The sequence below is a fragment of the Ovis canadensis genome, chromosome 16 (genome assembly GCF_042477335.2).
Source record: "Ovis canadensis isolate MfBH-ARS-UI-01 breed Bighorn chromosome 16, ARS-UI_OviCan_v2, whole genome shotgun sequence".
Classification (NCBI taxonomy): Eukaryota; Metazoa; Chordata; class Mammalia; order Artiodactyla; family Bovidae; genus Ovis; species Ovis canadensis.
Genome location: NC_091260.1, coordinates 68664406 through 68678263, shown reverse-complemented (window position 1 = coordinate 68678263; position 13858 = coordinate 68664406). Strand labels below are relative to the sequence as shown.

Sequence of the window (13858 nt, the reverse complement as noted above, 5' to 3'; positions counted from 1 at the left end):
TTACCTCAAAAGACTCTTTTCATGATCATACGTAGATTGTCATAGTGACCTAATTCAGAGCAGGCACTCAATAATGTGAGCTGTTATTTATTATATTAAAAGTACTGAGAAGTCTCCCAGTTTTTTTTGTAAGTCTTTGTGTAATCTAATATTACCAAATTTACAAATAACAATGCCCCCCCCCCCCCGCAATTTTCTAATAGTGCTGCTAAAATTAATTCTGGAGTATATAAACTAACCTAATTCCTTGGTTATTTGGGGAAGTCATTCACTGTAACCTGTCAAATATATTTCTTCAAAAGAAAATACTTTCAATCCCTGGACTTCTAGAAGTTCCAGAGGATTTGTATATATTTCCCCCTTAAATATCATGTATCAGAAGTATTTTGTTGTCAGGAGAAAAAAAAATCCCATTTATATCTTCTAATCTATATTTGGCATTTGAGCTTCCACACTATCTAGACAGCAGCATATGCAAACTTGATTGAATCCCACATATTTTTCTCTTTCTTTTTTTAAACCAAATGTCACATAGTTGAGTTATGAGTTTTTACTAATGCAGCTTGCATCTTCAGAAATACATACTTTTTTTAATCTTAGAAAAACAATCTAGGCCTTAGTTAATCCTAGTATATTTCTTAAAAAGTTAACTTATAACATGGAAAGGTCATTTCTTATTGCCACAAAATTTATACATGCAAATTCTTGACAATAGCAGAATTAAATATTTCTCTAAATTACAGCAACCAAGTGGAAGAGCATACCACATTTGTTCTAACTTTTGAGAATTTACCTTATTCTACTTACCATACTCACAGGGAGGGACTAAATAATATTTTTTAGAAATGTTGAAGATCGAAGAAAATAACTGTGTAGGCATATAGGTTTAAACTGGCAGAATGGCAGAATAGTACTTGAAATATTTATTTCTTTCAAACAAAATTAGCATTACAATTTTTACATGCTTTCTAGTATTTATTATGCAAAGCTATATGTATGAAAATACACATATGGATATATATATACGTTATATATATAATACACATAGATGTGTGAATATGCAGCATTATATATGTATATATATGAAAATACATGTAAGTACACATATGACATGTATAAATACATTTTCTTTATACAAGTTTGTGTTTCTCATTAAAACAGTCAAAATCATTTTCTCACTGTTTTAAAATGTACAAAACCAACATTTTAAAGATACAGTATATTTCCTCATATAATTTATGTACACCCTTTTTCTAGGGCTCTAGATATTATTTAGCGTGCAACTGATATACAAGAAAACTGTAGAGAAGAAAGAATGTATTGGGTAGAGAATAGAATACCAGTGATGAGTTTGGTTAGCAATTTAAATAAAAATGATATCTTCTTTATTATCGCCATTAATATTATTCTTTTAAAATATTTATGCTTTTATAGTTTGTTATTTAGCTAAGTATTTGGGCCCAGAAGCAATTCACTGAAGAAAATCTTTTTAAAAAAATTAAATAAACAGAAATAAAGTCTGAAGATGATGCCCTGCTGCTTTTATTTCTGAAAAATCATATAATAAAAGGAGGACCACAGAGGGTTTTAAATAAACCCCAGAATGAGGTATAAATAAAATGAAGAAAATAGATTCCTTGACCTAGTTAAAACGTGTTTTTTTCAAACTTTTTTCTTTATTCCTATAGCTTTCTCAATCAAGGACTTAGTATAGCTCAGTAGGTGCAGTAGGTTGGTAAAAGTTAATGCCAATTTTGCATGAGCTAGAGCTGTTCCTCATTTGAACTTGAGAAGAACAATGTGAATTCAGCTCAGTATGAAAGACCGCATAAAAATATACTAAATTTTATTTGGGTTTATGGTACTAGCATAGCAAAAGGTATCTGTTCTTCATGTACATTTATTTATCTTCAGACTGAATTATTCATGGTGAATATCCTAGTGAAAATCTAGTCCATCTTCCAGAAACCATTCTTTTTTTGCCTGAATTTTGGGAAGAGATGAATTAAGTCTATTCAAACAGCATTCAGTCTCGCTTAAAACTAAACAGTTGAACAGTCATCTAATGACATTTCCTTGTGTTGAGAGTTGACAACCTAAAACATCTACATCCATGATATACTGGACTTTGAGGGGAGAGTCCTCAAAATATTCTCCATGTTGACATGATTGCAAGCATCATTTCTGATAGAGTTTTAGGGTCCCTAGGATAGCCCAGATGTCAGTGTTTCTGCGTGTTTGAGTCAGTACCTGCAATAACTTGGAGAGAGGCCAACCCTGAATCACTAGCTAACTAAAGAGAACTCTTAGAAAGTGATGTCTTTGGAGAAGTAATTCACATAAGCATAAATTCCTGTGTTCAAGTTTTGATTTGGAAGTAGGAGACTGAGAAGCCCATAGAGATAGAACAAAATAAGGGAACTTAGGAAACATGTTTTTACCCAAAGTAGACATGATTTACTGATGTAAAGATGGCAATGTGAGGTTTTATTTTCTTTGCTATTATGATATATTTGTGATGATTTTTTTTTTTTTCATCAAGCCGGGCCTAACTATGTGATGTCTAGATCAGTGGTTATTATATGGACAAGTGCCAAGTAAGCCCCCACAAGAATCATGCTAGTTACCATTAAAAATGTAAAATGAGGCCACATCCTAAGAAATTCTGATTCAACAAAGAAGGAATGAGATTCAAGAAGCTTAATAATAATAATAATGTAATAATAAATCTTTAAGAGGTCTAGTACAGAAACAACCACATACCAGACCACATCAAACTGAAATAAATGAGACATCATGAAATAGGTCAGGATGGATCACTGAGTAAATAGGTTGACCCAACATTTTAAGTCCTGGAAATAAAAGTGAGACAGTGAGGCAGGTTGATAATTTCCCTTCACCCTAATTTTTCCCTCATTTCATTTTAATAGAACTTTTAGCTAAGCAGATAAACACTGAAACATAAAATAAATTTCTAAATCTTTCCTTGCCTGTTCATTCATTCATTTCATTTCAGTTGCACAGACGTGTCCGACTCTTTGCGACCCCATGAATCACAGCACTGCAGGCCTCCCTGTCCATCACCAACCCCGGAGTTCACCCAAATTCATGTCCATCGAGTCAGTGATGCCATCCAGCCATCTCATCCTCTATCGTCCGCTTCTCCTCCTGCCCTCAATCCCTCCCAGCATCACAGTCTTTTCCATTGAGTCCACTCTTCTCATGAGGTGGCCAAAGTATTGGAGTTTCAGCTTCAGCATCAGTCCTTCCAATGAACACCCAGGACTGATCTCGTTTAGGATGGACTGGTTGGATCTCCTTGCAGTCCAAGGGGCTCTCAAGAGTCTTCTCCAACACCACAGTTCAAAAGCATCAGTTCTTTGGCGCTCAGCTTTCTTCACAGTCCAACTCTCACATCCATACATGGCCACTGGGAAAACCATAGCCTTGACTAGATGGACCTTTGTTGGCAAAGTGATATCTTTGCTTTTAAATATGCTATCTAGATTGGTCATAACCTTCCTTTCAAGGAGTTAGTGTCTTTTAATTTCATGGCTGCAATCTAATCATCTGCAGTGATTTTGGAGTCCCAAAAAATAAAGTCTGACACTGTTTCCACTGTTTCCCCATCTATTTGCCATGAAGTGATGGTGGATGTGGTCAAATGACTGAATTACAACTAATGGGCTGTCAGAAGAAATGCCCTATGTCAGTTTAGGAGATATCTTCCCCCATTCTTTCATCATTCTTTTCTTTTCTTTCCTTTGGCTATTCCAAAGGAAACAAAGTAGAAGCTGCCAAATTATCTTTATCTTACCTTTCACATTATTCCTCACCTACAATATTCTTATTTTAAAAATTATATGCACATGAATAAATATCAAGGGTGCACCGTGTAGAAGAGGTAGTAATCTGGGATGCCAAGGGCAGGATACAGAGTGACTCAGAAATAATTTATGCATTGGGTTGGTCCTGTGTCATTTGAAACATCAGAAATCAACATATCAACTCTGAGAAATTTGTAGTTTAAAGAATCTGTCTGCAATACAGGAGACCTGGGTTCAGTCTCTGGGTCAGGAAGATCCCCTGGAGAAGGCAACACACTTCAGTATTCTTGCCTAGAGAATTTCATGGACAGAGGAGCATGGTAGGCAACAGTCCATGGGGTCACACGGAGTTGGACAAGACTGAGCAACTTAAAAGAAAAAGCCAAATAGAAGTGTATTTTCACGTTTTAGATGTCTTTTACTGTATTTTAAAACACTATTTAAAAATTAAAAGTCTAGAAATGTGATGAATCATATGGTTAGACTTTCTAATATCACTTAACTTTTGCATTTCTGGAATGTATCCTTTCGGATTATGGAGTATTTATCTTTTAATATACTTTTAGTTTATGTTTTACCTATTTTTTTTTTTACTTCTAGTCATAAATAAGATTTAAGTCTATATTTGGGGCTTTCATTGGATTTCAATGTTAGTTATATAAACTGTAATATCAAAGATCTGTAAAATAGTTTTGAAGCATTTTTTCCTTATGATGTGGAATTCTATCAACAAAATTGAAATATTTTTCCAAGATAGTTTGATATAACTGACTCTTAAAACTGCCTTTGCCAGGCATACTAAAAAAAAATCACTATGATTTATTGTTCTAATAACATTTTGTTACTGTATTTAATTTTAGTAACATATATTGAAATATATTTAAAATTCTTATTCTATGAAGCTTGAATTTTTCATCCTTTCATTAATTTTTCTCAGCGGTAAAGAACTCACATGCAATGCAGGAGAGGTTGATACAGCTCACTGGTAAAGCACAGCCTTTGTATATATGAGGCCCTGGGTTTGATCCTTGGGTGGGGAAGATCTCCTGGAGGAGGACATGGCAACCCACTCTAATATTCTTGCCTGGAGAATCCCATGAACAGAGGAGCCAAGAGATGGGTGGGTTAAAGTCCACAGCGTTGCAAAGAGTCGGATACAACTGAAGCAACATAGCACACACAGTGTAAGAGACATATTAGGAGCTACAATTTCCATCCCTGGGTTGGGAAGATCCCCTGGAGTAGGAAATGGCAACCCACTCCAGTATTCTTGCCTGAAAAATTCCATAGACAGCACATTGGGGTCACAAATGAGTCAGAAAGGACTTAGTGCCTAAACAACAACATTAGCATATAAGCTCAATAGCACGCATAAACATAAATTATTATCTAAAAATAATTGTAAATCAATGTTAAAACTTGCTTTTTTTTTTCTTTCAGGCACTAGTTATATGCATTTTATAAGTATTTGGCCTCAAATCTGGACATTCTATCAAGAGAAAAGTTAAAATTGTCTTAAAAGTTTTATGAATAGTTAACATGAGAGAACATTATGTTTTCTTCTTTTGAAGAAAAAACATTCTAATGCCAATACATGAAGAACTCCAATACATGAGCCTCTATGGAGATAACATTCCTTCTCTCAATAGGCAGTATTTTTTTTAATGAAAATAAGCATATATTGATATTTGTCATCACATGGCTCAAAAGAACAAATCATTAGCAAATGCAAAAAAAGCACTAGGTGAAAGTCAACATATATTCATGATTCAGAAAACCCCAAATCCTTGACAAACTAGTAAGAGACCAAGCCTTCCCTAATCTGATAAAAGAGATGTATCTACAGCAAGGGAATTCCCTGGCAGTCCTATGGTTAGGACTCTGCACTTCCACTGCAGAGTGCACCTGTTCTTTTAACTAAGATCCTGCAGGATCCTGCAGGCTGCACAAGGCAGTCAAAACAAAACCAAACAGCAAAACCTTCACAAAGCATCATACTTGGCAGTGAAAACGTAAGTCAGGAACAAGGTACCATCAGTACTGCTTCTATTCACTCCTGTACTAGAGCCTCACCAGAGAAGGAAAACAAACCAAAAAGACAGCTTCTGGGTACAGCAGCGTTCATTGCTCCTGGGTCAGTAGAGCTTTAGCAGGAGACAGAAAGACGAGAGGTCAACTAAGAGCGAGTAGTTAAGAGCAAGTGGCAGAGATGGCTGGTGTGCAGGCATAGCAGAGTGGAGCCGAGGTCCCCAGCATCTCCAGGCCTGGGAGTCAGAGCAGCGGACAGAAAAGACGTAGGGGGTGGGGTGGCTGGCAGCTGACCAGGTGGGGGCTAGAGCTGAGAGGGCTGGGTGCTCCTAGGCATGGTGATGCGGTGCCAACCCTGGCACCCAGCGTGGGTAACTCCTCAGCCTCCTCCCGCGGCTTCCTCCACAGCAGTCTCCACCTGTAAACATTTACAGTCATCAGTACAAAAAGCATCTGCTTTTATTAAATAAAGCAGAGGTAGAAGACAGATGGTGGAAGAGGCCAGGGACCCCTCCTCCTAATTACAATATACGGACGTAAACACAGATGCGACTGAGAAAAGGACAGGGACAATTCCGGGGACAGACTGAAGGGCAGAGAGAGGCAGCACCCTTCGAGAATGGTCCTGGACCCAAGGGTGGGTTCAGACCTGGGTCAGTGGCAGGTGTTCTGAGAGGTTATGCTTGAGTAGCTTGGAGATGAGGTCCTAGGCTCCTGTGGGCACAGGACGGGGAACTTCAGTACCACCTTGACGATGCGCAGATACATCTCGTTCCTTGTGGAAGGCACTCAGGAACGTCAGGTTGTCCACCAACAGCTGGTAGGAGAGCGCTCCAATGCACCCCAGATCCACCTTCTCCCTGTGTGTGTGTGTGCCCCTCAATCACCTCTGCAGAAAGGGGGACCAGGTGCCAAACATTGTCTTCCTCCTCAAGGAGAGGGCATGCACCTGAGAGAGTCAGTTCCTAGGCAGGTTGATAAGAAGTCCAGGGGTCCCCGAGGAGATAGGGGGCTGGAGTTCTCAAGGAGGAAGAAAGGACAAACATCTTTTTTTCCTCTACCTTCCTTAGTCTTAGTCACATAAAACTTTTTTTTTTCCTCTCTCTGTCTTTAACCCCGGAACTGATGATTACACAACAAAAAACTCAGTTTAAACTCTGAACTAAGGAAATGGCAACCCAGTACTCTTGCCTAGAAAATCCCATGGACAGAGGAGCCTGGAAGGCTACAGTCCATGGGGTTGCAAAGAGTGAAGACTGAGCAGCTTCACTTTCTTTCACTTTCAAGAATTATATAAAAACAATGTATCCTGCTTGAGGACAGTTTCTCCTTCCTGAAAACCTTCTGGCTAATCCTGTTATCTTAAAAGGTAAATTATGGGAGTGGGTCTAGTAAGATCTTGACAACCTTGAGACAGTCTTTTGATTTACTATAATAGTTAATTTAAAAAGTATATAACTCCCTTGCTAACACTAGCGGGGGGGGGGGGGGGGAGGGGCACTTTCCATCCCCCTTCTGATGTCTATGGCAGAAGCTTTCTCTGTGCCTTTTCTTACTTGAATAAAACTCTGCTACACAAAATCTCTTGAGTGATCAAGCCTGGTCCCTGGTCCCGAAGCTAAATCTTCTTCGGAGATCACGGATCCGACACCATTCACCGTAAGCTATCACATCGGCCAGCTTATCAGCTCTCTTTGGAGCTGCAAGAGCAGATTCTCTGGCTTTAAGTCTCTGCAAATCACCTGTGTCCCGCAGCAGTACATCAGAACATCTGCCAGCCCCTCCATCATCCTGGCTGTTCGCTGCTCCTCAGAAGTGCTGCCCTTCCGTAGCTCCTTGTTGAGCTTCCCCCTTCCTCCTCGACCCGGTGAGGGGCAAACCCAGAATCAAACAGATTCTTCCCTGGTTAGAGAAATTGTTGAGAAGCAAGATGTTGAGAGGCTGCCAATCTCCCTGTGAAGCTGGTACTCTTCACCCTCCTTCCCTACCTGAGACTTGAAGAGGGCTTTCACGATGAAATGGTTTTTCTTCTTCTGAGCCAGGTACACATTTTCAAACTTTCTTTTGCCCAGAGGACACCCAGTCTCAAAGTCATGGATTGCGAAGAAGCGCGTTGAGAAGTTGGGGGTCCCCCTGCTGTTCTCCACCACCTTCTGGCCAGGGAGCAGCTGTGGGCTGGACATTGGAGCAGCTCAAGGGGACAGAAGAGATGGGATGACAAGCTTCTCCGGAGAACCTCTCTGGGGCAGGTGTTCTGACCAGGCTGACCTGTCTGCTGGCCGTAGAGATTAGGGTAGGTGTTTTCCTTCCTGGCAGTCCTTAGAGGGAAAAGGTGTGAGAATGGAGCCCATGGTACAACCTCCACATTGGTTGCTAGCAAATGACTGAACTTCTCCACAGGCAGTTTTATAAATATTTTTAAACTTGTAGTTTGGAATTATTTTAGGCTTTCTTGTTTTAGTGAACTTGATCTAGAAACAAACATTAATTTACATAGACTGTTTTGAAAGTTTATTTATTAAAAATGTAAAATCATTTCTTAGGCATAGTTATGTTTTTAACACTATTTTTTATACCCACCTTCCTTCTCCTAGCTTCCTAAAACTTTTCCTGGACTGAAAGCTTGTCCCTTAGTAAATGGTTTCAGGAAAGAACAAAGTTAGTTTGACTATTCAGTTCCTTTTGTACCAGAATGTTAGTAAGTGGACTGGAAGCCTTCTAGAAAGCCTAAAATGTAATAACCAGACATCCCTACTCAAAGGCATTTGAACTTAGTTTCCCCCTACATATACTTTTTATTGCAAAGGATCTGGTAGCTCAGATCGTGAAGAGTCTGCCTGCAATGCTTGAGACCTGGGTTTGATCCCTGGGTCGGGAAGATCCCCTGGAGAAGAAAATGGCAGTCCACTCCAGTATTCCTGTCTGGAAAAATCCCATGGACAGAAGAGCCTGGTGGGCTACAGTCCATGGGGTCACAAAGAGTCGGACAGGACTGAGCGACTAACACTTTCACTTTCATTTACTACTTATTCTGTAAAGCTGTGATTTGTAATAAAAAGATAATTTAAACATAGAAACACTTCCAGGATTAACATTGGGTAGGACTGCATTGTTTTCCCCTTGCAGAAAAGCAGGTGCCTTCTGTCAGTCCTAAAATTAAACATAAGGCAGTTTCCCCTTAGAAACCTGTTTGTCTGCTATAAATGTGCATAACAATATTATCCTCATAAAGTATAATAATTAAAATCACAGAAAGTTTCTGGAATGGTGGCTTTTCCTCTGCATATTTAGTATTTCTTTAAATAGCATAATTCTTTTTTACAAAAACACTATTCAAGTTTATAGAGCTCATTTAGTTGAATGAGATATTGGGCTATTAAGTATCATTAAGAAAATAGATTAACACTGATATCAGGAGGCAAGTGTTTATGGTTTCTGAATGATACATTGCTTTTAATAAAATTGAAATAATTAATTTTCAAAACACATTAGGACTTCCAAAATTAGAAGTCTTTCAACATTCAAGGTCATGGATATGAACCCTTGCTTTATGGTGTTTCAGCTGATTCCCAGGCCCTCTTTTTCTATGCCTGAGGCTCCTGCATACTTATACAATTACTTATTTAACTATTTATTTACTTATTTATTTCTCTTCTCTTTGGAAAAACTCTAGAGTAAGAAGCTGTACCCATTCACTATTGCCCTCATGCATTCAGAACTAAAATCTCTCTACCCCACTCTCAAATGGATAGATTTTATGCAGTTCCCATGGAATTTCTGTTGAGCCTTCTCTGGTAAAAAAAACAACTGCCTAGAGTTCCCCCCCCCCCCCCCCCAATATTTCTGTTGAATTGAATGTAGGGACTTGCCTATTTAATTGGCTTCAAATGAGGTGGTTATTGAATCTCATTATTGCAATTAAATTTTTCCCTGAGACATTATAAAGGGGGTCTTTGAAGTTGATTCCAAGTTTTAGGTAAAACTCTTCTGCTTAGCCACACCATACATACCAAAAAGTGAGATCTGTTTCTAGACATGTTGGGCAGATGACAAAAAAGCAATTTTTTCAACTAAGTTCATTGTCTTACTATCTGAATGTTATTTAGTATAATTTTATATAATAAATGACTAGCAAACTTTTGACTGGTTTTTAGGTATATTCTTGCCCTGTAATATCTGCCTCATTCCTTACAGTTAGGCACTGAATTTATAACAAGTAAGGAGAATAAATCATCTTTGATTTAGAAAAATAATATGTACAGGTTCTCCATGTATGGTTGTGTAGGTTGTTCACTGCACATATGTACTTGGACAAGAAGCCATGTGGGGACTGATAGTCATCTTGGGATTTACTCTTCAAGCCATTTGCCCTTGTAAAGTTATGTCCTCCAAAGAAAGTAACTTTTTCTTCTAATTACCCAAAAGCTGTGACTTGGCTATTATAGCCATTTAGTTTGAGAAATTCATGTAGTCATAGAAAAATGTGACACATGTTCTGAGGCTATGTCACTATCATATATCAAAAATAAGCTGAGGCTTTAGCCCTAAGGAACACAACCTTAGATGTACTCCTTTAAATATATTGTTTTAATATTGTAAATATTGTATGCATAGAAATTTTTTTAAATTTACAATAAATAATTTTATCTCTGTGTTTTAAGTTCCATTTCTTTGTGGGATTTTCATAGGATTTTGACAAATGCAATTAAGAAAGACCATCAGAAATCAAGTAAGTGAAAATGACAATGATATGATATACTGTGCTATCAATAGGAAATTATTAGGTTGTAGATTAAATTGCCATTTTTTGGGTGGTTAAATATAGTCAAATGCCATTGCTTTCTTATGGTTCAATCTAATTATTGCTCAGTACTCAGTCGCTAAATCATGTCTGACTCTTTGCGATCCCATGGACTATAGCCTACCAGGCTCCTCTGTCCATGGGATTTCCCAGGCATGAATACTGGAGTGGGTTGCCGTTTCCTTCTCCAATCTATCTCAGTCTAAATAAAATGTTGCTAATGAAGCTCTTTCCCCAAACCACTTTCCTGACCTGTATCCCATCCTACATCTCATATTTCTCATCAAATTAAAGTAGTAGTATGAACCTCTTACTGACTGACATATTAGTCTGTTCTTTATTCGTCAGTATGTTTATTTCTTCCCTTAGTCAATATTTATTTACTGAATGTCTATTCTTCACCAATCAAAAATTATACATGGTGTACACATTCCTCTTTTAGGAAATATTGAAGTGTCTTTTTATAGAATGTCACTGCTGACTCCAAAGCTTCTGTCTTTGAATGTGAGATTTTGAGTGTGGGAGTTGGTATGGATGTATGTGCAAAATGAAAATTTAGTTTGTTGAATAAAAGTGAAGAATGAGAATGGGGACTGTAGAGCCAGCAGTGTGTTTGGTCTAGGCTGACTGGACAATATCGGAGAGATCAGATCTTTATGCCTAAGAAGATAGAAAGTTAAGAGGTTACATATTTTTTTTTTTCTTGAGGAGAGCATCTAGTAGCCCCCCTGCCCCTGGTTCTCAGCCCTCATCATGCATCAGAATCAAATGAGGAGGCTCAAAAATATATCCTCAGACATCTGACTTTTCTGGTTTTAGGTTCTAGTATGGCTTTTTTTTTTTTTTTTTTACTTTTTTCAGGCTTCCAGGTAAATTAACGTGCAGTGCCATGGAGACAGGCTTCTCTAGACAAAAACCAACACATGATGAAGGACACATGGCTTTCAGTTACTCAAGACAGGGTCAATATTGGGAATTAGGAGGGCTTCATTTTAACAAATGATGTTTGCTGATTCTATTTTTATTCTAAAACAGTGGTAAAGATTGTGGGGCTTGTGACTGGAACAAGGTCAATGAAGAAAATCTAACAAAGTTCCAAATATAAGAGAGGGCATATAGTAACATAAAAGCAAACTCAACAGCTTTTATAAGGTAACATCATAGATATTTAAATAGCCATTGATATATACATATAGTAAGATAAAGAATCTATTTTGATTATCATTTATTTTTGCTCAAAAAATTTTTTATAGTATAAATTTTAAAAATGGTTGTGTTTTCATAGAACAAACTATTTTGTTTATTATTGTAATGATTTTATTTGAGAGAATGGCTTTCCATGGAGGCAGCATTTTTCTGGGCTCCAAAATCACTGCAGATGATGATTGCAGCAATGAAATTAAAAGACACTTACTCCTTGGAAGGAAAGTTATGACCAATGTAGACAACATATTAAAATGCAGAGACATTACTTTGTCAACAAAGGTCTGTCTAGCCAAGGCTATGGTTTTTCCAGTAGTCATGTGTGGATGCGAGAGTTGGACTATATAGAAAGCTGAGCACTGAAGAATTGATGCTTTTGAGCTGTGGTGTTGGAGAAGACTCTTGAGAGTTGCTTGGACTGCAAGGAGATCCAACCAGTCCATCCTAAAGGAGATCAGTCTTGGGTGTTCATTGGAAGGAATGATGTTGAAGCTGAAACTACAATATTTTGGCCACCTGATGTGAAGAGCTGACTCATTTGAAAAGACCCTGATGCTGGGAAAGATTGAGGGCAGGAGGAGAAGGGGACGACAGAGGATGAGACGGCTGGATGGCACCACTGATTCGATGGACATGGGTTTGGGTGGACCCTGGGAGTTGGTGATCGATAGAGAGGCCTGGAGTGCTGCAATTCATGGGGTCGCGAAGAGTCAGACATGACTGAGCTACTGAACTGAACTGAACTGAATGCAAAAGAAGGACCAGAATCGCATACACAAGGCGCCCTGAAATTTAGATTTTCCATGCATATACTGACTGGTTGTCTTGGTATGTCTTTCACCTCTTTGAATCTCATCTTAATTTTTAATGTGGGAAACACTACTTCTCCTGCTTGTATTAAAGAGAAGCACTCTTTACACTGAAAGACCTACATAAATAACATAGCAAGAGGATGTCTATTGACAATTCTCATGTTTTGCTTTAAAATAGATGCACTGTGAAACCTGGTATTGTTCTGCCTTAGACCCTAGTATGCTGTTTCAAGAAGCATATGGTGTCCTATGCTCCTACTTTCTTTAAATTATAATTGATTTGCAACATTGTGTAGTTTTGGGTGTACAGCAAAGTAAATCAGTTATACATATACATATATCCACTCTTTTATTAAAAATTCTTTTCCTATATAGGCTAATACAGATTACTGAGTAGAGGAGCAGGTTCTTACTAGTTATCAATTTATATACAGTAGTGTGTATAGGTCGGTCTCAATCTCCCAATTTATTCCACCTCCCCTAACTCCATGGTAACCATAAGTTTGTTTCTACATTTGTGACTCTACCTTTTTTTTCAGATAAGTTCATCTGTACCCTTTTCTTATATCCCACATATAAGCGATATCATGACATTTGTCTTTCTCTGACTTACTTCACTCAGTATGACAATCTCTAGGCCCATCCATGTCGCTGCAAATGGCATTATTTTGTTCTTTTTTTATGTTTCTACTTTTGATAGCTATTCCACTGTGCGACGAGGTGGCCGAGTAGTTAAGGTGATGGACTGCTAATCCATTGTGCTCTGCACGTGTGGGTTCGAATCCCATCCTCGACATCCGGTTGAGTTTACGGCCTTCTGTTGTGGCTCAGCTGGTGAAGAAACCACCACCTGCAATGTGAGAGACTTGGATTCGATCCCTGTGTGGGGAGGATATCCACTCTGGATATCCATGCCTCTGTTTTGGGGGGTCAGCCCTGGTGGCTCAGAGGTTAAAACATCTGCCTGCAATATGGGAGACCTGAGTTTGATCCCTGGGTCTGGAAGATCCCCTGGAGAAGGCAATGGCAACTCACTCCAGTATTTTTGCCTGGAGAATCCCATGGAAGGAGGAGACTGGTGAGCTACAGTCCATGGCATCGCAAAATGTCAGACACAACTGAGTGACTTCACTTTCTTTCTACTTTTTTTTTTCTTCTTCTTCTTTTTTTAATTTAAATTTTATTTT

The 13858-nt window shown here is 38.3% G+C and overlaps 1 non-coding gene and 1 pseudogene across 1 annotated transcript; one reads left to right on the top strand and one right to left on the bottom strand.

Annotated features, from left to right (window-relative positions):
• Positions 1–6372: 6372 nt before the first annotated feature.
• LOC138421727 (aurora kinase B-like) lies at positions 6373–13468 on the bottom strand (annotated as a pseudogene).
• TRNAS-GCU (transfer RNA serine (anticodon GCU)) lies at positions 13386–13467 on the top strand. The gene has a single exon. It is a non-coding gene; the product is annotated as a tRNA-Ser (tRNA).
• Positions 13469–13858: the final 390 nt, after the last annotated feature.